Below are 24,373 nucleotides of genomic sequence, written 5' to 3'. Positions count from 1 at the left end.
ATTGGCGCTCAAGATGCGCGGGCGTTTTTAACTTCGACTACATTGCGAAAAAAGTTGCCCAAGTCACCCCCGAGTATAGTCCATTGTCACAGATGGTAATGCAAGCTTGTCAGGGTTATATTTTCAATATACGAGCTAGTAATATAAAACAAATCCTTGCTTTATTTTCTGAAAATAATTTAAAGAAAATATTAGCGACGAAAGTCAATGACAGGTTAAGAAAAATCTAAAAGAAGAAAGCCGACGGACGCTTGAAATGGAAAGAAGGTTTCTCTTCTCCCCTACAAGCTCCTGTCCGCTTCCTCCTCTCCAGCTCGTAGATTTTTTTCTTAGCCTGTTACTGACTACAGGGCAAGAAGCATGAAATATGGGTAAAACCAACGTTTCTTGAAACATGCTTAAAATTCCTGTGCATCAACTTTCCCGCAGAATTCTCGAGAAGCCAATCACACCAATCCACGAAGAAAGCTCGGCGAATAAAAAGGCCAAAGCATGTTTAGACATATGAATGAAGCGAGAGATGTCCCTGAGCATGACGTTTCACGTACTGACTTCATGCTCAGTGTCACTTTACAGACTTAATTTTTAAGTCAAAACATATTTTAAGCTTCTCCATTGGCCGAGCTTTCTTCGTAGATTGCATTGATCGGCCTCCCGAGTATTCTCAGGAGAAGTGAACACACGGGCACTTTTATGAGCAGAGAAAATGCGGTGGCACGTTGGGCATTGTTTTACGTGTATACTGTACATATATTGTAAATCATTGACTTCCGATTATCTTCCTTTACTACTTCTTGCTTGGAAAGGGAACACTTGATGCTGCGTGCCCTTTTTCGCTTTTACACAGTGTTGTAGCGAAGGGGGCTTCGAAGGGGACGCTTCGTCATCCGCTGGTCGCGCTCTCTAGATCGCACATGATTGACCCACTAAATGTTCTAAAGGAAATCACATCTGCGGGTATGTTTTAGAGCGTAAGGCTAAACGAGAAATGAAATGCTTAGTGAAATTGATCTGAAAGCGCGGCGAATGAGTAACTCGCAGCATAATTATACAGAGTAAAATACATCTGTTTATATTCTTGCTTTCTTGTTCTAGGAAGTCCAGACACTGATGCCACTTATCCATCTCCAGGAAAATAGATTTGACATCTTTTTGGACGGTGTCCTGACAGTGAGCGGCATCAGAACGACAGTAGAAGCTGTGTGCCCATTGCTGGCAGTGATACCCGTCTCGTCTTAAAACTGTTTCAAATTTTGTTAGTTGTTGTACTGAGTACGGAAGAATCCATTTTTGCGACCCCAATAAAATATATGAATGGACATGATCTTTACTTTTCTGCCTGTCACCTAGTTAATTTCGTACAGGAATGAAGTGTGTTAACGCTGGCCAGACTGATGTTTGTCAACCTGTCGAAAAGGCCCAGTGCTAGCGATTAATGAGCAATCTAAAGACACTTTAGTTGTTAGAAAAAAATTCACCTTGTGGAGTAAGAAATACAAAATACGATTTACTAAAACTAACTAGGAATGTGAAAAAAAAAACGATTTGTCATAAAAGAGGGTTTGAAGTGCAAAATATGGTTTACTAAAATAACGCTAACATAATCTAAGGAACTCGGGATTTATTTAAAAAATCAAGAAAGGTTTCGAATAAAACATGAAATAGGGTTCATAAAGAAAAACCAAAGAACGATCCGTAAAGAACCTCGAAATAAGGTTCATTAAGAGCACTAAGAAGGGTTCTGGAAAGAACCCGAATAGGGTTCATTAAGAAGAACCAATAAAGGATACGAAAAGAACCCTCAAATAGGGTTCATTAAGAGCACCAAAAAGGGTTCTGGAAAGATCCCGAAATAGGGTTCATTAAGAGCACCAGAAAGGGTTCTGGAAAGAACCCGAAATGGGGTTCATCATGAGCACCGAAAAGGGTTCGGGAAAGAACCCGAAATAGGGTTGATTAGGAAGAACCAAAAAAGGATCCTAGAAGAACCCCGAAATAGGGTTCGTTAAATAGAACCCGGAAGCGTTCTGAAAAGAACCAAAACGAGGGTTCGTTAAGAAGAACCAATAAACGATCCGAAAAGAACCCCGAAATAGGGTTCATTAGGAAGAACCCTTTTTGTGGGTTCTTTTCTGCACCTTTAAGGGTGCCGCCCATTGGACAAGCGAAAGAACCCTGAAAGGTGCTAGTTGGCACGTTTTTTTTTTAGAGTGTACATAGCCTCATCTAAGACGTCACTACCATCATCATGAAACCTCCCTCACCCCCTCACCCTTCCCCTCCCGTCTCAGGAGCACAACTCCATAGCGGGTGAACCCCTGATCAAATAAAAACATGTCTCTCTCTCTCTCTCACCCTGATACGTTGCACTGCTGCTCTCTTACTTGTAACAGCCCATCGCATGCGCACTATTGAACCGCCGCGGAGAATAAAATTGTGTAGATTTCTAACGTGGAGATTGACGATTTAACTTCTAGAACGCACGAGCCTTTTATTAGTCTTTGCTGGCTTGTATATTTGCGTGGACACATAAATGCACTGTGTCTACAGTTGTTTCTATGTCATTCACAGAACTTGTAGAGCCACATCACAAACCTTGAACACTCGTCGCGTTCTGCATGGAGGTATTTTTGAACAAGCGACAGAAGGCGTTAGAAGACACGCACCTCTATTCGGCGATTTAATGCATAAAAGTATATCGATAGAATTTACAATATCTGACCCCTGCTGACGTAGGGCGGCACACATCTTACGATACTGGCACATGAATGTGCTAGTTCTAAACCTTGAACGCTTACGTGAAACCGACTTACCGTCGAGGTTTGTGAAGGTGCTCCCAAAATTTCTTTCTCGTTTCTTCAACTGTTATAATACAAGTACTTTGTTTTTTTTCTTGCCATATCTCTTAATGAGGGCTGCCATCATATTCTCAACGCCAGCATTCACTTCAATTTTTGTCGCTTTTATTTTCATTCCCAATTAGAATAAAAGACCTGGGAGATGTGTCCCCTAAAGTAAAAATACGGGAGGCGAATATTAAAACTTCTACTTTCCTATTTCGCGACAAGTCCGAGATATTAATCAGGGATGAAATCATCGCGCGATTCGCCTGCGATCAGATCGACCTAGCGGCATAGTCAAGTGTCGCGACATTCCAGCAATCCATCGTCATCAAACCGCCCAAAATATAAACCGGCTCAAGCAGCAGCTGGACGTTTATTAACCAAATACCGGAAGGAATACAACCCGTTAACGAGCGAGGTCTTCCTGCCGAGATCAATATACGGTCGGCTGAAAATCTAGAAAAACATTGACGCGCCCAGCAAGCAGCGCATTTCACCGCCAAAGTTGGCTGCGTCGCGGGCTACCTCCTCCCCTTCCTCGTGGACGGACGCATGCGCTTCCAAGCACCTGCGCGGCTTCCCAAGCTGCCGATGCTCGCCCGGAGGAGCAATCGATTCAGGAGGGATAAGACTCCAAAAGAGGAAGAAGGAAAAGGAAGAGAAATTGGGCGATAAATGTGGCCGTGCACGCATTGGTGCCGGTAAGCGAATCCGCCGAAGTTGCGCCGGTGTCGAGTACCATCTTGAACGGGCCGTGTGCGACCCCCCCCCCCCCCCCCCCCCCCCCCCCCTGTTTCTTCGTCGGCGACGAGGGAGGAGAAGAGAGCGGCTACTCGTCGTGGCGAGCGCCCCGGATCCCGGCACGAGAAGCGGGCTACGACTAAGAAAGAAGACCCGAGGGAGCCTCGGGCGGGAAATGAGTTCAAGCCGTGCGTCGCCGCGCTGTCGTCCCGTTTTGCTCCCCCGTTGGACTCGATGCCGCTCCGCCGGTGCTCGTCTTTTGCTCTGGGTCTCGAGCAAAGGACCTCTGGTCACGAGAGACCGATTTACTTCTACGATCGAGTATCGTCCGCAACAATTACGTCCGATGCACGGGGAGTTTTGATGGGAGGTTCGACGTAGTGTTTTTCGGCGATTGACGACGAGCTAGCTGCGCGTACTGTGCCACTTGGTCATGTGAGTTTCAAAAAGGTTAGGACTATTTCGAGGAAAGTTTTCGTGTATTTATATTTATATTAAATCGTCTTGAGCCTCTCACAGTTCCAGATCATTGGTTATCAAAACTTCAGTTGCCATTCTGGGGGTTTGAAAGGCTCCTCTATTTTCAAAATAATCATGAGATAATAAACAAACCTGAAGATCAAATAATTACGCTTATTGTCTTCCTTCTTAGCTAGTCAGCTAAGAAGGTTGTTCAGTTTTAACTGAACAACAACTAAGAAATACAGTTGTTGCGGTTAATACTGGTATCTTTCGCGCAGTACATGACCAGTAGCCACACCTAGGATGTAAGTACCCATATTTCACTTCTATTGCACTCGAACCACCTGCACGTCAACTGCCTCCAGACAATATGCGTGGCATCTGTTTGTTCAATAATATACACCTTTGAAATCCGACTTCTAAACAACTCACCTACGAAAAAAAAATTTCCTGAAAGGTGCTTTCCCTTAAAATATATTCTTAAATTCTTTTTTCTTTTTTTTTTTTGGGGGGGGGGAGGGGAAGAGGGGGGGGGGACGCTGACTTTATACACATATCACAAAACATTGCACCAATCAGACAGAACTTATCGGCACATTCTACCCGTTTTTCTAATGCATAAAATGAGACAAAAAAAAAACATATTACTTTTCTCTCTGTTTTGCCTGGGAAGTCAACAGTTCGACAAGCATAGAAGCACAGTGGTTGATCGACGCGAAGGTGCGTGCATCAAGCATGAGGGCGGGCTCTGCCGCGCTCATGTTTGATGCTCTCCTTTGAAGCAAAGACGGTCGTCGTCCATCATTGGTTCAGGCGCGCACAAAATCGGTGAACCATAGCATTCATTTTTCTCCTTCTCGGCCTTTCTCCCCACCCAGTTCCCAGCGTTCCTTCACCTATTCGAGACGAGATGTTTTGGTGGCGCTCTCCTATAAGAAGTATTCACTGGACGCCATATTCGTGGGTGCTGTCTAGAGCGCATGCTCAGAACGAGCCCCCAATAATAGGTAGCTAAGACCGGCAATCTTGATGATGCGGAATGCACGTTGCAAAAGAACCGTGAAAGCTTGCCATCAGCACGCGCTCAGCAGTCGCGCACACAACTATGGCCGCCAGTGAATACTTCCTATAGTTCCCTCTCGTGACGTCACTACTTTGCGAAGAACACGTTCGATGGTGTTTGTAATTAGCTTGGTGTAAGCTTGAAATCCTTGCGCTCTCAAAGCAACACTGCCAACACCGTCAAAATTCAAGTTCTTTCATTCATCATATTTCCGCCGAGGAGAAATGTTTTGCCGATGTCACAGCCAGCATTCGGCCAATCGTGGCCGGCCCACCGCAGCGAGCGACGCTTTCGATCGCGTACGTAGCCAATATCCTTAGTCAGGATTTCACATAGAAGTAAAGCGGACCTGCACGTGTTTTCTCAATATCTGCGCGTCATGGAGAGACAATTATCATTAGCAGCATAATGCCGCCGTCGCACTCTCATATGTCGCACAAAAGACACGGAATTGGCTGCAGACACGACGAGAAAGTTATTTGAGAACTCGCCGTAACCATGTTCGGAGCATGTTGGCTTCGTATGTGTGTGTACCTCAAACATGTCTGCTGAGAGTTTTTGTATGACCCACGCGTCGAGATGCTTCCACGAGGATCCCGTTTGTATGACGTATTAGCAGTGTGACGTCGGCTTTAGTGTTGCTGAGCCGTGGGAGTGTAAATGTAGGGCGATTATCGGTTTTCGAAGTTTTAGGGTTTGATGTTGCGCGACACTACCTAACTTATATGGCGGCTTGGTACAGCAACGGAAACACTCTCCCGTCGTCCATGGTCACCATCGTGGACCCGGGTGACTTTTTCCTTTCTATAAAAGTAGACCTTTCTTGTTTTTGACATTCCAATAACGTATAAATCACGTCAGTTTAATAATTGGGGTTGTGTGTATAATTATACAGTTGGTCAGCCATTTCAAAGTTGCGACAAGTCACTCGCTATAGATGCGCAATTCATCTAATGCAGTGCAACTGCTAGCCTGGGCTCTTTCACGTGCATCACGCAGTACTGATACACGACCGCACCCCGGTACGATGCTTATCCAGATTGAAACGTGCAGGGTGGGGATTGAACCTTACGTCAGTTTGTCCTGTATGTATCATGTTTGTTTTTTTGTGCTTGTATTTGACATCTATGTTCATAATCCTGGTCAACTCCCCCCCCCCCCCCCCCCCCTTCTTGTCCAACGCCCTTGAGGGGCCCTTAAAATGAAATAAATAAATAGGTATCGTGCAAAAATAACCGAACATTGTAGCGTACCCGTGGTCGGTGATATTAAAACTGCAAATATACGAAGAGTTTATGATTCACTTTTAGCTTTAAGAATAGATAATTGACAAGTCAGCAGTGATAGATCGGAAAGTCTGCGTGTGCTGTGCCACGCACCTAAATAGTGCTCCTTCCCAGACACGTTGCCTGCACCACGTAGTCATGCTAGGTCAGATCTGTTTAGTGATGGCACCACCTCCCTGTATACATGGCAGTGATCTTGCAGTTGTCACTTCATCCCCAAAGGGTTCATAATTTATTTCATGCGGGAGTAACGCTTACAAATATACTTGATGTGGGCCGCACTTTATTCTCTATTCGCAGCAAGCGCCGCCATGTTCAATGATGCTCATAAAAAAAAAAAAAAAAAAAAAAAAGCTCAAAGTAGGGTTGTAACGCCACCCACCGGGGGCAGACAAACGGATGAGATTATCTTACTTTGAATGACGACACAAGAAAAAGCAGTTGTCAAAAACAGTGACGCAATCTCAAGCTTTTAAACATATGTGTACCGATAATCTGCCGGTTCGACTTCAAAATGATGCGGTTTTAATATACCGAATGACACGACTCGGAAAAATTAGAAGCGACTCATACGTTATCCTCTTTCCTCCGGATGGTCCTCTGTTGCGGATCCTAACAGACCCAAAGGCTCGCATAACAGACGCGAGTCGAGAAGGCAAGAAAGTACAAAAGAAAAACAGTTTTGTTTCCTTCATCCATCGAACCAAAGTGCCGAACAGAAAGAGCGAAATTATCGTCGTAATAAATAAATAAAACGTTCGTACGGCCAGACAAGCGCAGCGTGATCCTCAGTTGTGTGAAGTCATCGGCGTCAGGCTCATTGTTGCTCGGCGGCCTTTTGTGAGGAGTGCGGCTCATTGTGGAGACGGAAGCTCAACCCACCCGACTACAGTGTCGGCCAGAAGACGGCATGGCGCGCAGTAGTACAGCCATCGACGGCTGTCGTCCTATTTGTCATTGGATCGACGGTACGTTCCTTTTGTTGCTTCGGCCCCCCGCACGATCCCCTCGAAATGAGGGCTCTGTTAGCGCTGTTGACGCGGGGCTCTCCAGAAGCTCCTTCGATCGTCTAAGAGCTCGGCGCTGTCAAGAGAAAGACCGGAATACGTTGTTGTTGATCGCTTTCGGGAGGAGGGATAATAGCCATTCTTTGCGAAATGAAAGCAAACGGAAGAGGGTTGTGGGGAAGAGCCCTGTTGGTGGAATCGGATACATGGCGACTCGGAGCTCCACTTCACCGAGGCTTCGCTTAATGCGAATTAGACATTTGCGTGCATTTTTTCCGCGTGAAGAAATAGTGTGGGACAAAATAGTATCGAAACTTCTAGGAGTTTTCTCGGACATTTCTCTACTTTGTTTCTAAGTTCGAACGCGGCGGCCGACGGCTGAAGTCACTGACTATAATTAAGAAACATGGGGCGTGACTTATAATGCTTACGCTTTGCGATTGGCTCTTCTACGTTCTTAATGCTTGATGCGGCAACGTTATTACTTGTGGAGCGATAATGATGTGCTCCGGGCTCGCGACGCGCTGGACTAGTTGCAACATAACGCGCAAACTAAAACCGCTTTGTCACCAAACTCTTTTTTTTTTTTTGGCGCTTGATTGCATCCGTTGGCAATAACACGCAAAAAATAATTGGTCGTCTTCTAGAGGTTTTCGCGGAGCTTAATTTTCTTATTGTCTCGTTGCATTGGTGGCCCTTGGACTTTAGAAGAAAATGAGTATTATAGTTTACAGCACCAGTTTCAAAACAACTAGTTCAGCATAGTCATTTTTCAGGGAAAATCATCGGTAAAAAGAAGCTAATGCACCATGTAACAAAACGGCCACGTGAAATGAAACAGGCCACTCCGTGCGTAGGCTGCACAGTGGGTGTAGTGCATGAAATTACACTGAGTTGTGGAAAGGTCTACGTCGGCCAGACGGGGCGACGAGTTAATGGTCGAGCAAGGCAGCACGCGCTATCAATAAAAACATTAATATGGCTCGCATTTGCCGATACCTTGCTACACTTGTGGCTGTGCTCCGCAACCTCAGCAGATAAGGATTATGAGGAGAACCCGTTAGACGTTTGCTCAAAAACCTTTAGAGGCGCTTTTTTGTCCAAAAAAGTAGGAGGGCATGCGTCAGTGATGCATCAATTGTAGTTCATGAAAAATAATTTCAGCTTTTGCATGATCGGATGTATTTGTTGCCGCTTTGAGCATGTATATATGCTTGCATTTTCCTGAGCAAAATAGGTGAAAGTTAGCGTTTCTGCCGTTTACTTCGTGTCTCCGTCTTTTTTTGCGCTTTTTATATGTTTAACTAAGAGGAATAGCTAGCCCACCAACGTGCCTTACATGTAATGAAGTATCATAAAGCTTTAATGCCTGTGGACAACACAGCGGCTCCGTTTTTGATGTGGAAATAAGGTCAAATTTGAGGTGCAAGTGAGCCCAGATGTGAAGAAGAAAAGGTTAAAAAGAAATGTATTAAAGAGCCCTATAGCTTTTACGCCCGTCAACAACAAAAGCTTTTCTTTTGCTGTGAAAAGGAGCCCAAGCTTATGGCAAGGTATTTTTGGATTGGTAAAGTTAACTCTATGCGTGATTGAAGTAAGTGCATGATTAAAAAGCATGCACTATGTGAAGCGCTGTATAATACTATAAGGGTTTAGATTTCTTCCTCTCCACAACACCATTCGCTGTCTTATCTCTTCAGCGATTACACTCAGTATGTTCAGCAAAAAAAATGAATAGACATTGCCTGAAAAGCTGCTTGTGTCATGCAAATATAGTATATTTTACTTTTCCCAAGGGATCAACTAAAACTTTCATGGCGCCTTTGAAAAGTAAAACACGTCGATGACATATTTGAACCAGGACAAGACGAACTGCACCTGAAGAGGGCAACGGGCGAAATCTGGAATTGTGACGAATTGAGAAAACCGATTTTTGTTCTTTCCCCTCTCCCCAAACAACGACAAGTGAAACATAAAAAATTTTTCTGTCCTTCAAATTTTGAAAGACAGAATTTGTAGGTTTCTTGTAATGGTTCCTGAACAAGTTTTTGAAATGCCGGTTTCCTACATTTCTCCCAAACAAGAACACGGCAATTGCCGGCGCACCCTCCTTCAAGCTGGAAAAATAAAACAAAACAATAATATAAAAACGTCAATTTTTTTTGTTGTCCTTCAACCTTACCGTTGTTGTTGTTTTCTAAAAGGCGTGCCGGTGTACAGGTATCTCTTTAGGGCGTGTCAAAAGCTTGACAGTGTGTGTCACTTCTCAAATTCTTATCTTAAAAGACACGCAGAAACGTATAACGAAGACACAAAAAAGAACAAAAAAAAAAAACAAAAAAAAAAAAACAAGACCACATACAAACAAACTGAGGCTTCAACACGGCTGCTCTTTTGCTGGAAACCATCCAAGATTGTCTGCTTTCTTTATAGTGCTTTTCAGGATCCTTTTCTTTCTTCTTACCCGTTTATATAGACGACACCCCTGCATGAGATTCGCTCAACAAGTCCCAAGGCAGCGCTGGCGTAGCGCCTCGTCCGAAGTCTCCGAAGCGCGTTAGTGGCAGCGCTAGAGGCGAGAAACGGTTTTTAGGGGGCGTCGGGAGAATCTTTAGGCGTGCTGACAGGCCGCACTGGCTTTTTAGCGTCAACGCTTCTGGCTATGATGCTTCATTTGCCTAAACTTCTAACCGGTCTATCGCATTTCTGTTTTTTCTTATTTTCTTTTTTTTTTTAAGGCACGCCTGTCAACAAAAATTTCTCGTAATATAGAAAAATAGAAAGTTCACCTTCTAGCCCGGATAATGTTTAATGTAATGGTGTGTTCGAAAAAAAAAAAAAAAGAGTCGGGACAATTGAACGTAGTGTTCTTTTTCTTGGGGGGGGGGGGGGGGGGGGGGGACATTCTATGTTTCTAATTATATCTGTCACTGCAGTTTTTTGCTCCGAGACTTAAAGCGCAAACAGACAGGTACTGAATTTTCTCTGAAACCAAGCCTAGCGCAGGCAAAATATCTAACGCCAAATCCGGCAAGCACTGAGTAAAACAAACAAACAAACAGAAACAATAGGCAGAAATAGTCAATGGCAGTGTCCTGCAATGAGGTCTTTTCGTAGAACATTAATCTGCAAGCGCCAGTAAATAGCTTCAATGAGTTAGGCGTCCTCACATGTCTTCTGATCGCGTAATAGTTTCGACTCACGTTCAAAACACACAGCTAAGGAAAGTGCCGTGATGCTAAGCGCTATGCGTTAAAACGTTTGTTTCACTTTGTATTGAATGTGTGTAGTAAAATAAAATTTCTTTTTAAAAAATCTTGTATATGAACCTTTGGTTTTAATATAATGACGGATGTTTGCTAATCGTCCCCAATAATATTTAATAAGCTACGTATGTGCGAGAGAAATTTGCACCATCAAGATTAACGCAAAATCAAAATATAATGCAATGCTGGTGGACCCACTGCGAATTTTACTGCTAAAAAAAGACCTGCAAATTACAAATACGACGTCTTGCTTTTACACCCGTAATGTTTAAAAATTGGAAAAATACTAGCACCTTGATCAAAGGAAAACTATAAAAAAGTTCAGATCAATACTTAATTTTGCCATGATCAACGTTGCGTCTGTGTCAGAAACTACACTATTAATTGTAATGGTAATATTGGTTCCAGCATTTAAATCTTCACTGCCTTTTAACTGGTCATCACTGAGAGTTTGGTTTATTTAATGACCAATTTACCATCATGTTTTTGTATGTCCCCACAAGGATGACACTGCTTGCATTTAGATACAGTTTGTACGGTATTATATTTTAGGAAGGAAACGTGCGTTTATTTCAGTTTTCATTAAGTTTATTTTGAGAAGGATACAGGTTTGGTGAAACAAGAACTGCAGCCATTTGACGAAGCGATCGTGGAAAAACGCGCTTCTCATCGAGGTCCTGCCTCCAAGTACGCAACCGCATCAATAATAATGCAATTTTAGGGTGACTGCTGTAATTGCAACCCTCACCCCACCCTTCCCCATGCTTGGTGTATGGTCCAGGGCCTTCATTTTAAATCTAATAAAAATAGCAAAAAACGTGCCTTGTAGTGTTCGAATTTGTTCTAACACTATTAACACACCAGTCGTCTATCGCAAATTCCCTGACTTATATAGTGATTCTGGTAGCAACATTCCATCAGATTTAGTACTTGTTTCGTAAACATACTCGTAGACCACGACGTAAGAAAAAGATGGCGAAGCGTATTCAGTAAAGTATAATTTGAAAGGAGCATATCCCGTGATATGCCCTTTCACCTTTTCCGTTGGCCCAGTGCTTGGCTCGGACACGTCATTCGCGACTTGTCGCCTTTCACTCGCATTTCTCTATTAAATGAGAAAATTCACCACCTTTCTTGCGGCCCAACATATGTGCAAATTCCACTACTGTACATCTTTTTTCATTACATTTCATCTGCGAGAAGCAAGCATAGATTCGATGACTACTTAACCACGTTCGTTTTCTTATCCCTAAGCGGTGTATCAGATTGCCACAAAATTTCCCAATAGGCTAGTCAATTTAACTTCCACGCACCCTCTGTAATCAATTCCGGATATATTACAGCTGGCCGCCGCTCGTAGTCCCCTTGTCAACTGCCGAGTCATTCTAGAAAATATTATGATTTGATTATTTATGTTCAGGGTGTGTATTTTCCGGTTTTAACCGAAAAACACCGATAAACATCCGTTGGTGACGAAAATATCAAATCGGTTAAAACCGAAAAACACTGGTGGTTGGATATTTTCGCCCCGGTCGTTACATGTTTCCGACCTAACGAAACCCTTTCCCCGTAGAGGTTCGTCAAACCTGTTATCTCGTGGATCCTGCATTCTTCCAGTGTCTGTACATTGCTTGCACGTGGCGTCAGTCCGCCCTCCTGTCTGGGGGTCAAAAGCGTCTAGTTAACGCAGTGGAAGCTAAGCTCTCAGGCGCCTTTCCCCTATTGTGTCGCCCATGGCCCCCTTTTGTGGGAAAAATAACGCAGTGGAGGGTATGCTCTCGCGTGCCCTTTCCCATTGTGTCTGGCCAAGTAATGTCGGTGCAAGCCATGTATTCAGAGGTTGCTGTGGTTCCTGGAGGACACTGCCAACATCCGTGTCGTACAGGGCTACTGACCTTTTAGAACTGAGATGCGATCCCTGTTATCTGTTTAGTTTCCATGGACTTTTGGGGAAACGGAAAAAGGGTTTCGTTGGCGGGGGAGTTTTTCGCTGTATATAAAAGGACCGTTCTGTAAAAACATTTGCAGACGTGTTTGAGAAGGCGCGTCCGTTCCGCGTCTGCGGGTTTTCTCAACCTGAAACTTGCTTCCCTTCGTTGTCACGCAGAGTGGAAGGCCACGAGGATGGGAAGTAAGCGGAAAGCTCAGGATGACTACGCTACAGATTTCATGGATGAATCGTCGTTCTGGTTCCGCGTGCCAATTGTTAATTCGTGCATAAACGTGGAGCTGCCAGAGGGATTTGTGCCTTATAAAAGTATCTATCGGCTGGTCCTCCGAGACGAGAGCTAGCTGAGTGACCTAGAATCAGGGTTTCTTTGTTACCGCCAGTATGCTGTGACTAGCACCGTTGATCCAGTGTTATTTTGGAAACTTCATTTACCTGACTGGCCACTACTGTCCCAAGCCTCGCTGGACATTTTGGGATTTGCTGTGTCCATCGCAAATGTAGAGCGTACGTTTTCAAAATTGCGGGTTGTGAACCGCAAGGAACGTGCTGCCATGATGGATGCAAGCCTCTCGAAGTATGCCTGCATCTACTATAATAACCAAGCGTGAGAAATATATGTTTCCTCGAGAAGTGTATGAAATCCGTGAATAAAATTGGAACTCTCTGTCTGTGATCAATCGCATTTTTTCCACCGATAATCACCGATTTTAGCCTCGTCGTGAGACGTTCCACCGAAATACACCGGTGTTTCGAAAATATATAAACACCGAAAAACATCCGCCGATTTTTCTCACAAATAAACACCGGAAAGTACACACCCTAGTTATGTCCGACGCACAACAAGGCCAATTGTTGTATTTCTAGAACAATAGTCAAATAAATTTGCTAGTAGATTATATTGTGCTCTGCATTCGTTCGATACCTACACCGAAGTGTGATTTCTTAGCATCAATGCGTGCTTTGCTGACCGGCAACTCAACTAGCTTAAAGATGTGCGATTAATTCAAACCCTTGAAGTCACGGTGTTCAGGTTGTATAAGTTTAGTGAACTGACGGCGACTATTATCGCGGTCACTGTTTACCGCATTTGGACATACGTAGGATTCCTTATTCTTGGAATAATGACTTTAAGAAAGCGAGCGAATGCTGATTGTGACCTTAACTAAAACAACTGTTAAATTTGTTTCCTTGTTAAACGTAATTTTCTATATCCAGAAATGGAATACTTCTATATCATTTTCTATTTTCAGTATTCTTGTGTCATCCACAAGAATAAGACGCACCATGACTCAAAGTATTGGTAGATTAATTCCCGATAAACTGTGTAAATCACTTCAGCACGAACATGGTGGCAAATGTTTATTGCCGGAAATTTCATCCCACAAAATCCAGTTCCAGTAAACTAATGTAAAATCAGAGTTACAAACTGTAGCTAAATTAAGCAAAACAAAATTGATCGTAGGTATTGAATGTACGTGTTGAATTCAGTATTGGAATTCATGATATTACGTATGGCTTGGGTGTCACACATATATGCTTATTCGTTAATAACGCACCTCCCGCACGTTCAAAAACAAAACCTACTATGCGGAATAAACCAAGGCAGGGCTTCCTAATTTTCAGAATACTCTCCCGGCTTTCATTTGCTTCGTTTTGGATTTGTTTTCCGGAAAACAGGAAAGAAAAACGAATTGTATTAACATGAAATCTAACCTAAAAATCTTAAGCAGGGAAACTCCTAAACTTTTTGAAAGCGAAAAATACGTCGACGCGCAAGACAAAACTGTGGTAAACCGACATTGTATAATTAGCTCTGCAGGCGCAATCAACAAATTTCACTCGCTGTGCTGAATACTCTCGCCTCGTGTAAAAAAGAAAAAGCATAAATCTCTGTGAAGAAGCAGTATCAAGCAACTACTTCAAAATCTTATTATCCCATTCATGTTTCGAGCAAGTAATTGGTTCTCAATTTTCCTTCTAAATAAGATTGGCCGCCCTTCTTTGCGTCTGTTTATAGTAAGATTTTGGTAAAGTTATTTTTTTTTCAACACGCGTCCAACGTGAAAGATGTGACGATACAACAAAGCCCTTACTTCACTTCCGCACATCGTGAGACTATTTCTTGTGCCTGTGGCACGTTTGGACTAACGTTCTAAAAAATAAAAGTCATACAAAAAAAGTACAAGCGAATTCTCCAAAAATGATTCAGTTCACTTTTTTTTTTAAATATTTGTGCAGCGAGACAGCGAGGCACAGCAGCTCTCCCGCAGAAGCCCTCTCGTGCGACGTGCACTTTAGAAAGCTTTAAATTCGTCCACATTAGGACTTCCGGTCCCCGAAAATCCCTATTGTCATCGGCACCACAAAACCACGAAAGCCGCCGCAGGAAGGGAAGAGGGGGGGGGGGGGGAGTACAATTCAACTTTCGGGAAGAAGGGCTTTCGCTCGCGTACCGATCCTCTGAACAATGGGAGGGAAACAGCCTTTATTTCGTCGGCTCTATCCGAACGCGAGTGTATACGTATACCTCTGTTACGCGTTTCCCCCCGCCTTCCGTTCTCCTGTCTGCACATTCGCGCTTTTATTTTGTTTTGTTTTGCACTATTCTGGGGAGCTTAGTTGCCTAGAAGTCAAAGGGAGAAAATCCCCCAAGCTTCTTTCGAAAACGAGGACTGCTCTTTTGAAAACCTAGAGTTACGAATGCGAATTAAAGCGTCTATAGCGCCTTGCTCCAAAACACCCAATTACGATAGGCAAAGAGAGGGAGCAAGACAAGAACAGGCAACAAAAAGAAAGAGACACAGAGGAAATCGATACGAAGAGGAATGGGGATCGGAGGGCGTGCTAGAAAAACAAAATCGGAGGGGGGACGTAGGGAAAAGAGGCTTCCAGACGGTTTTTGTAGCGACATCCTTTCAGAGCGGCCGACCGAGTTTCAAAAAGTGCATCGTGTTCCTAATTGTCCTGACTAACTAAAAAGAACGAGCACCACTCATTTCGGGAAGAGATTCGAAAAGGGCAATGGGCCTCTTTGCTTTTTATCTCCCTATATCTTTTTATTTCATCGCGTTGTTGTAACGGGGGCGACGATTTGAAGACGCGACCACCATAGAAGCGGGGAAGACGCGACAAGGCATGAAACAAACTCATGCATAACAAGAAGGAGAGTCGGAAATTTAATGCACCGAAATGACAGAAATCAATGTGTAATGTTTACATCAGCTCCACGAAAAAGTCGAACACCCCTGTTTAAGGAAAGGGAGACGGACGGGAAGGAGTTGGCATTAAAGTAACAGGAAACCGTCGTGGAAAGTATACTGAGATGACCCGGTTTCTCGTTGCTGAATTATAGATGAGCGGGACAAAGGGTGTTCGCACCTTGGGTCAAGTAGCGAATAGTGAGTTGAAGCGTCGGCCTTCTGACAGCCACTGAGCAACGCAAATTTCTTGGGGACTGTCTGGGTTTTTGTTTGGTTCGCATTCAGAAAAATAAATTTCGTTCCGCGATCGCCTTTATTATGTTATCAAATATAAAAGAAAGATATCCTCCTGGGTCTTTGTAGAGCCAGCTTCCTCTCTGGTCGTGTGTGAAGGTATACCTTGAAATTCGAAGGCTTGGGATACTTGTTGCAAGATCGCTTTATGGCAGCTCTAGGAAAACCACAGCGCAATAAACGAAGTATAATACGGAACAACAAAAAAAAATAGATGATATAATTATTTTGAAAAGTATGTGTTCGAAGATGAAGTTTTCATAACCTCTAGGCATTAAATTTCTAGGGAGAAAAATGCTGTAACAATGTGTTTATAATCATCGACAACTTATAAAACGCAAGGAGAGGAGAGTAACGAATACCTTGCTATTAGCTAATCAGATTCTTGTACTACTTCATTAAAAAAGCTCAAGAAATAATTACAAACAAAGAGCGGTACATAATAGGCACGCACTACGCTTACTATAGTTAGATAAAAGCTGTCCAACGATAGTAACAGATTACCACAGCAGTCTGTTGATACAGTTAGATTGTAGCCGCGGCACTCGATTTTACTAATTTATAGTTTACGTTTCGGGTCATGGCCGGAACAAACTTACAAGAAAATAGTCAAAACGAAAATGTTGTTCTAGCTTGGAAACTGGACGTCCCTATATAATTGTTTTTATTCAAATAAAGTTGCTGGGAGATTTAGAGCAATCGAAGACTGCGTCATGCTCCGGTCTTTATTATGATAATACTAACTCACACCTACATGACTCTGTCTATGTTGTTACAAGCGGTTCACACTCAGGCCTCTAGTTTTGTTAAAGCTAGCTAGCGCCAGGCGAGATCTGCAACAAGATAACTAGACGACAGTGGACCGAAGTTGATGTAGAACATGCACGGGTATACTGAAAAAAAAAATTGTCTTAAGATATACTAAAACAATTGGACCTAAATATTTCTAGGTCAAACAGTTGTATTGCATGCAGGCTAGACAGTGGACGTTTTCTAGGGTTAGGTTGCATAACATTTTTTCTTAATGCGAGACGATCGCAATAAAGTTGTCCGCATGTCCACGAGATTTTAGAAGGTAAGTTATGTTGACAATATCGACTTAAGGCTCCCAATGTTTGCAAATTCTTGGACAAAAGAATGAGCTATACTATATGCTCGTTTAGTTCAATTGCGTTACCTCGAAAAAATTGCTAAATTAGTGTGAATACTTGTGCAAGATATACAAAATACTGATGCGTTGTATGGCGTTGGACTCCGTTATCACCTGCGGTTGGGGATACATTTTTAGTGCCTAGAAATATATAATATGCCTCCCACCTAAGCACACATAGAGTGCGTATATCACCTTCTCCAGCACCGTACTTTTTGAACACATAGTCCACCGTACATCGTATGTGACATGTGGTCGGACAAGCTTTCAAGATGTTCCACCAAACCCTTTGACGTCACCATTCTAAACTCTAAGTCCCCCTCATGTTTCTCTCTTATTGTTTCTAGCATACTTCCTCAGTACGCTCCAGATAGCCAAGCAAGAGGAAAATACCATTATTTTTGTTGTTTCTTTCAATGCCTTATGCTCAGTGTATCAGTGTTACGCAATAGACACCCCCCTTCCATTTCAATTCCATTCCGGGGAATTAGAGTTTCCGACTATTCCATTATTTTCAACTCCTCGGAATGAAGACGCTAGGGCCATTCCCACCGCTGGAATTGCTGAACTCCACCTCTCCATTCCTCTATTTCCTAAACGTGAAATAAATGGTCATTGACCGCCACAATGTGTTACTGAAACAAAAGCGAGCATAGAGCTGCTGACGTTATCAAACGCGGAGAGGATTGCAAAATTATGCAAAAGCTTTCCCAAAGCACTTATTCTACTAAGCCGAAGTGTGGTCGTACGAAGTGCTTCGTGGCATTTGGTGTCACTGTAGACATAGATCGCGCGATCAAGAGTAAAAAAACTTGCGATTTGCAACAGTCGCTAAAAAGTAAAATCCCCGATTTCCTTCGCAAAGGGACAGTATACTTTCCACACATACATGGTTAGCGTGTTGTTTCTTTGATAAAGCCATACAAATGTCTAGTTGGTGCGTGGCGCAAGAAGCTGTCTTGCTCTCTGCTTCAAGTACTTGCACAACCGCAGTGCTAGTGTGCTGAAGCGACGCCATGTATACCTGCACCGAATCTCCATTCACTGCGGCAAGAATAGAAAACCGCTGATGGTGTGCGATCGGTATACGGCGCCAGCTCATAGAGCTGTAGCGCCATATTAGGGGACCTGCCCTACGCCATATTCACACTGGTAATTGAACCGCATTCGCAAAACCGCTTGGGAACGCAGCTGGCTAAATATCCCATACAAATCACGCGTACTTGATTATGAAGATGACTGGATCCGCTTTTCCGGTTGCGATGCGAACGCCGGTATGAATGCAGCATTAAAAAGTACATTTTTACGTGTCCTGTATGATTTGTGCAGTGTCTTAACATACCCGTAGTGTCTGTTCCTTTCATCGTCCTCGCTTTTTGAAGCTGTTACACCCACCATGTCAAATTTATATGCGTTCTACGCTAACACTATAAGATCCAGTTGTTATTCCGGTTCGGGAGTCTAACCGGTCGTCTTTACGGTTCGGTTTGGGTTTGGGTTCAGTAGCTTTGCATTTTGCTCCAGTTGTGTTTTGATTCAGTGATGTTTTTGAAACAACGATTTACCAAGCGCGAGCCTGTTAAAACCGGTTCTCAAAAAAAAAAAGTTCCCAGCTCCCAGTTTTTAAGAAGGAGGCGTGAGTTGAATACGGCGTCATCAGCATTAAAAATAAACTAGGCCATCAGAAGTTGTGGTGTGGAAACGTTGACGGCGAAACAAATCTGTGCTTAATTTTGTTTTGCGATCGTGAAATTTTAACGCAAGCGCCATTCTACAAAAATTACCTTGTTATACAAGCGCTTGGAAACAGTACCAAAGTACAGTACACATATGTAAAGTCAATCATCCAACAGGCACAGCGATACCGTGATGGTAGCACGCATCTCCTCGAAAATAACAGACAAAAACACAAATGAGTCGGTTAGTTGTTTAGACAGCAGGAGTTTAGTGTGCCGGATACGGTGACATTGCTACCAAATGTAGAAGAGAAATTTATCCAGTGCAGCACGACTGCAAACCTGGGGTCCTTAACGGGCATCAAGCTGTATGATACACGACGGCACGCCGGTACCACGGCACGCCGGTACCATGCTCATCCAGACCGCAATGGCAAACTACCCGAACCACACGCTCGAACAACGGGCTTGAACGACTGAGCTGAAGAGAAGAAAAAGCGAAGGCCGGTCGAAAGACGATTAAAACAGAAAGTACACAAAGAAGACAACGGGCGACTTGCTGTTTCTAGAAAGCACACAAACAAACAAAAATTTCTTTAAGCAGCGTCCAGGGCTCTGGGACCCTGCTGTCCCCGCGACCGGTGCCGCAGTGTCGCAATCGTCGCTGCTTCGCTTTTTGGCGCCTCCAGATTTCAACCCGGCGAAACAAACGCGCCACCAGCCATCAAAGTTTTGTGTTTATTATGATGTTTATGTTCGCTTTCTTCTTCCTTTAGGAACACTGCACATCAGAAAGATAATACGCGCACCCACAAAGATGAGCTTCTTAGCCTCTCAGCATAGTGCGATAGATATACTCTGTTCCACCTTATGATGTGCCACGATGGATTCTACGAAGCACCTGAGCCAGTTCATAGTCTTTAGCTTGTCTCGTGACTTCGCGCTCACGCGTCGCTTCGCCCAACCCGGAAGGACACGTCACAATCTCCGAACTATGAATAGGGAGTATTCACTGGCGGCCATAGCTGTGTGCGCAAATGCTGAGCGTGTGCTGATGTCGAGCTTCCACAGTTCTTTTGCAACGTGCATTCCGCACCATCAAGAGTGCCGGTCGTAGCAGGCTATTAATGGGAGCTCGATCTGAGCATGTGCTCTAAACAGCACCCACAAATATGGCGTCTAATGAATACTCCCTATTGGCTCTGGTAGCTCGTAGCGTCTTTTGCGGTCAATGTAAGGTAAAACAAAATATAAAGTGTGCGCCTCCACGCCAACTCGTTGATTTAAATTCGTGCTGAACACTGGCGTAAAATATATTTGTTTATTTTGTTCAGCTCTCTTTATGTGGTCGCTGCCGTTTGTTTAGTCAAAACTAAGCCGGTGATGCCACCGTCGCGAATATTTATTTTACCTTGCGACGCCGCCCCCTAGAAGGCGCGGCTTACATTTTATTACGTCGAACCCTTTCCAATGAACCGGTAACCCCCAAACGAGATAACGGTTCCGTTCCGGTTCGGATTCTATATCAAATGTTTGATATTGGTCAGTTTTTTCAGTTCAGTTAAAAATAAGGGTTTTGTTACGATTTTCGGTTCGGGTTCGGTTCGACAGCCTGGTTAAAAGCTACGTGCTAATCGCACATGATTACAAAAGCCGCTTTGTCGAGTCTCGCGGCGACAGGAACGACACCTTGTCCTTCCACAACTACTTAGTTTTTGTTGCTTCACTGAGGGCGCGCCACTTTTATCCTGGAAAGAGCAAAAGCCAGTGAGACAATCAACCGTCTGTAACCTACCGTGCAATTGCACTGTTTCAAGAGCGACTTATCATGCACTAGCAAATTGTGCCATCAGCCCGTAGGCCATAGATGAATATCGACACAGCTCGCATAAGAACCGAGCCATTCCATTGCCACTCCATTCAAGGCAAAATAAAGCTAATTTCAATCTCTCCCCCAACACCCCGCCCCCCGCCCCCCCCCCCCGCGCTGCCGCCATTCCATTCCCATTCCATTCCGAGGTCGCGAAAGTGCGGAATGATTCCGGAATCATTCCAACTCCGGAGTGGTAACTCCGGAACACTGCAGTGTATTGCCCTTCTCAGTCATAAAAGTGTAAAATTTGGGTGGAAATTACCTGAAATACTAATGGCACGCTGTAGCACATTCGACTTCTTAAATGCGCCTGACAATCATCGAGCAACCAATAGTAACATTTATTAGCTGTGTAATACCTCTAAGCTGTAGAAAGGCCGGTGCGCGAAGTTTCCCCTGCCACCTGTCAATATGCGCATTATATGCATTATCAAGATATTTCCCGCAAGCGCCTTAACAGATTGTCACATTAAACGATGCGTATATTATTTCAACAACATCTTTAATCGTAGTGAAGATTTACATATGGACGAAGTTTCACAAATTCATAGTTTTTCTGGGATTGTTTCCCGCTTTCCACTATATGTGGAAATACTTGCAGGCAACGAGAGGGTATGCAAATAACAATTGGAACGTTCTATATCCAACTTGGAGTTCACGTCACATTTCAAATTGTGTACGAACCAGGTCTGGATACAATAACCGGAAACACGACTGCCTGAAAACATTTTCAAACAGAATATTCAAACGCACAAAAAAAAAAAAAAAAAAGAAATCGATTCTCCGAAAGTCAAACAAAAATGTCTACGCACAACCAGGCACACGTCCGTAAGTGCAAGTTACACACGCGCCCACAGTTGGTAGTTTACCCACGCGCATTAAAAGAAAAAAAAAAACGGCAAATCAAGAACGCTGATAACCGGGGACCGAGTCAATACCTCCCGTCGAAACGTCCGCATGAGAAAGATTCAATATCGAATCGCCTGCTGCTTTCTTGATACAAGCAGCGTCAAATCCACTGCAGCGAGGCACCAAAGACGGCGCGACAGAGCGCTCGCGTTTGGTATTTCTCACAATTTTACCTCCGCGACGTGCACGAGTTGTAGACAGCACAAATTGAAGAATAAACTTGGAAGTGTGATAATACGTAACATAGGACTGCCTAAGAAACAACATTCAGCCCGCATGGCTGTGTACAAGATGTGAGATTAGACGGCTGGGGCTTGTTGCATTGGAGACAGTGCGAGCGCTGCACGCTATGCGTGGAACTATTCATCACACGAGGAACCCCTTTGCATGCAGAGAAGTTTGGGCTGGAGCAAATACACCGAGGTTCTTCTTTTTTTTTTTTTTGTGCTGTTTTCTGTTTTGAGGAGAGGAATGTCGCGAAGAACTCAGAGCAACAATCGTTTCTCTCCAACCTTGCAACGCGCTCGAGCGAGCATGTGAGCCTGGAAGGTTCCCTGCAGGTCTGTGCGGGTTTGGGTGCCTCGAAAGCGTCTCGGGATGTATAGTAGTTCTGCGCATAGTCGCTCTCACGTGTTATGATGTTCCTGAATAGCATTCCACGTTTCTGCAAAGGCTTACAATGACGTCTTTAGTGGAAATAGTTTTCGTTTCATCGACATAAATGAAAGTAAGGTCTGAAGCGTCAAGTTTAACGATATAAGTTTAATATTACGACGAATCCAAGCTTATTCCAGGCTTTTAAGGATATGTGGAACTTGTTTCCAGTTTATGTTGAATAGCCATGGATTGCTGCAACTCGTGACGTCAAGGCGAGGCAAATACTAGTCGTGATATCACAGATGGGTACCATAAAGCTAGGGTCACAACGCTTATAAATCATACAAGAGACAGTCTGCATACAGATTTGAAGGCGAGTCACCGCGAGATCCGTGCTTCGAATGCCGCATGTCAATGAGTTCAATTAGAACACTTGGGCACACGTCATTCAAACCACGGATATTGCGGTGACTCGTGTCCTCAGACTGTCTTTTTGTGTAATGTATGAGCAGTGTGACTCCGGCTTATGAGAGCGCCACTGGAACATAATAATACCGAAGAGTCAAGAGCAGGCACGTCACGCTGAAGTGTATCGCCATTTTCAGATTCGGCTCCAGTTTTATGGGGCGGCACATGCGGATCCGACGCTGTAAAACGTGCCGAAAAATAATCGGCGACGGCACAAAGAAAGTTTAAATGTTCACCGAATTTGCACTGTGCAGGTTTGGTTCACTCTGTAAAATATCAAGGCGCAGTTTTCTTTCTATAAACGATAAGGTAAATAAGCTTGTGAAAGTCAACGTGGGGTGCGTTCGCAGACTATCGAGTTAGCGACATCATTAACTTGTGGCGCCATCTCTCGAAAAACGCTATGACACATCTGCGCCACCAGCTAATAGTCGCTAACTCTGTCATCTGCGAACGCGCACGACGTTGACTTTGGCAAGTTTGTTGCCCTCATGTTTTACAGGAAGAGCACTACGCTTTCAAGTTTCACGCTGTAAAGCCGCCCTGTTCAGTGCACATTCGGTGAAAGTTCGAGATGCTTACATGCAGGCACCGATTTTTCCGCCTCATTTTAAACTCTAAGAAATGCCTGCACGTCTACTCACCCACAAAACACCCAAAGAGCCAATAATTGCGATCTCAACGATCAGCGCAGCGAGTGATGAGGAAAACATCCTTTTAGACCAAAAATGAAGTGTGCGCTGTGGCATTACCCAATGCAAAGCATCATGCCTGCATTGCGTAATACCACAGCGCAGACTCTGTTTCAAGGTTTAAACAGATGTTCCGCCTCATCATTCGCTGAACTGATTTCCTAGATCGCAGAGACTGACTCTTTGAGTGTTTTCTTCAGTAAGTAGACGCGCAGGAATTTCTTTGAGTGTACAGTGTCCAATCCGCTTGTGCCAGCGTATTACCTGTTTGGTATACCATAATTCTTATGGCACTATAATACTCCCAGGCAGCACACGATATTGGGCCAACATTGGAATTGATGGGACAAAGAATGGCCCAACAATGGCCCAACTGAGCCATGTGTTTACCAATATTGGAATTACCTGGGCCAATAATGGACTATCATAGCCAATGTTTTTCCAATATTGGTGATGCACTGGAATAAGCTGTCCAATATTGGACTGTGAAAGCCAATGGCTTGCCAATATTGGATAAATGCTGGCATAACCTGTCCAGTATTGGACTGTCAAAGCCAATGGTTTTCCAATATTGGATATATGCTGGCATAAGTTGTCCAATATTGGACTGCCAAAGCCAATGGCTTTCCAATATTGGATATATACTGGCATAACCTGTCCAATATTGGACTCTCAAAGTCAATTGTTTTCCAATATTGGATATATGCCGGCATAAGTTATCCAATATTGGACTGTCAAAGCCGATAGGTTTCCTATATTGGATATATGCTGGCATAAACTGTACAATATTGGACTGTCAGAGCCAATAGCTTTCCTATATTGGATATACGCCGGCATAACCTGTACAATATTGGACTTTCAGAGCCAATGTGTTTTCCGATATTGAATATACGTT

The sequence above is a fragment of the Ixodes scapularis genome, unplaced genomic scaffold, assembly GCF_016920785.2.
Source record: "Ixodes scapularis isolate PalLabHiFi unplaced genomic scaffold, ASM1692078v2 PGA_scaffold2__306_contigs__length_199485367, whole genome shotgun sequence".
Classification (NCBI taxonomy): Eukaryota; Metazoa; Arthropoda; class Arachnida; order Ixodida; family Ixodidae; genus Ixodes; species Ixodes scapularis.
The sequence above is the reverse complement of the archived record's forward strand: the minus strand, read 5'-3'. Positions refer to the sequence as shown.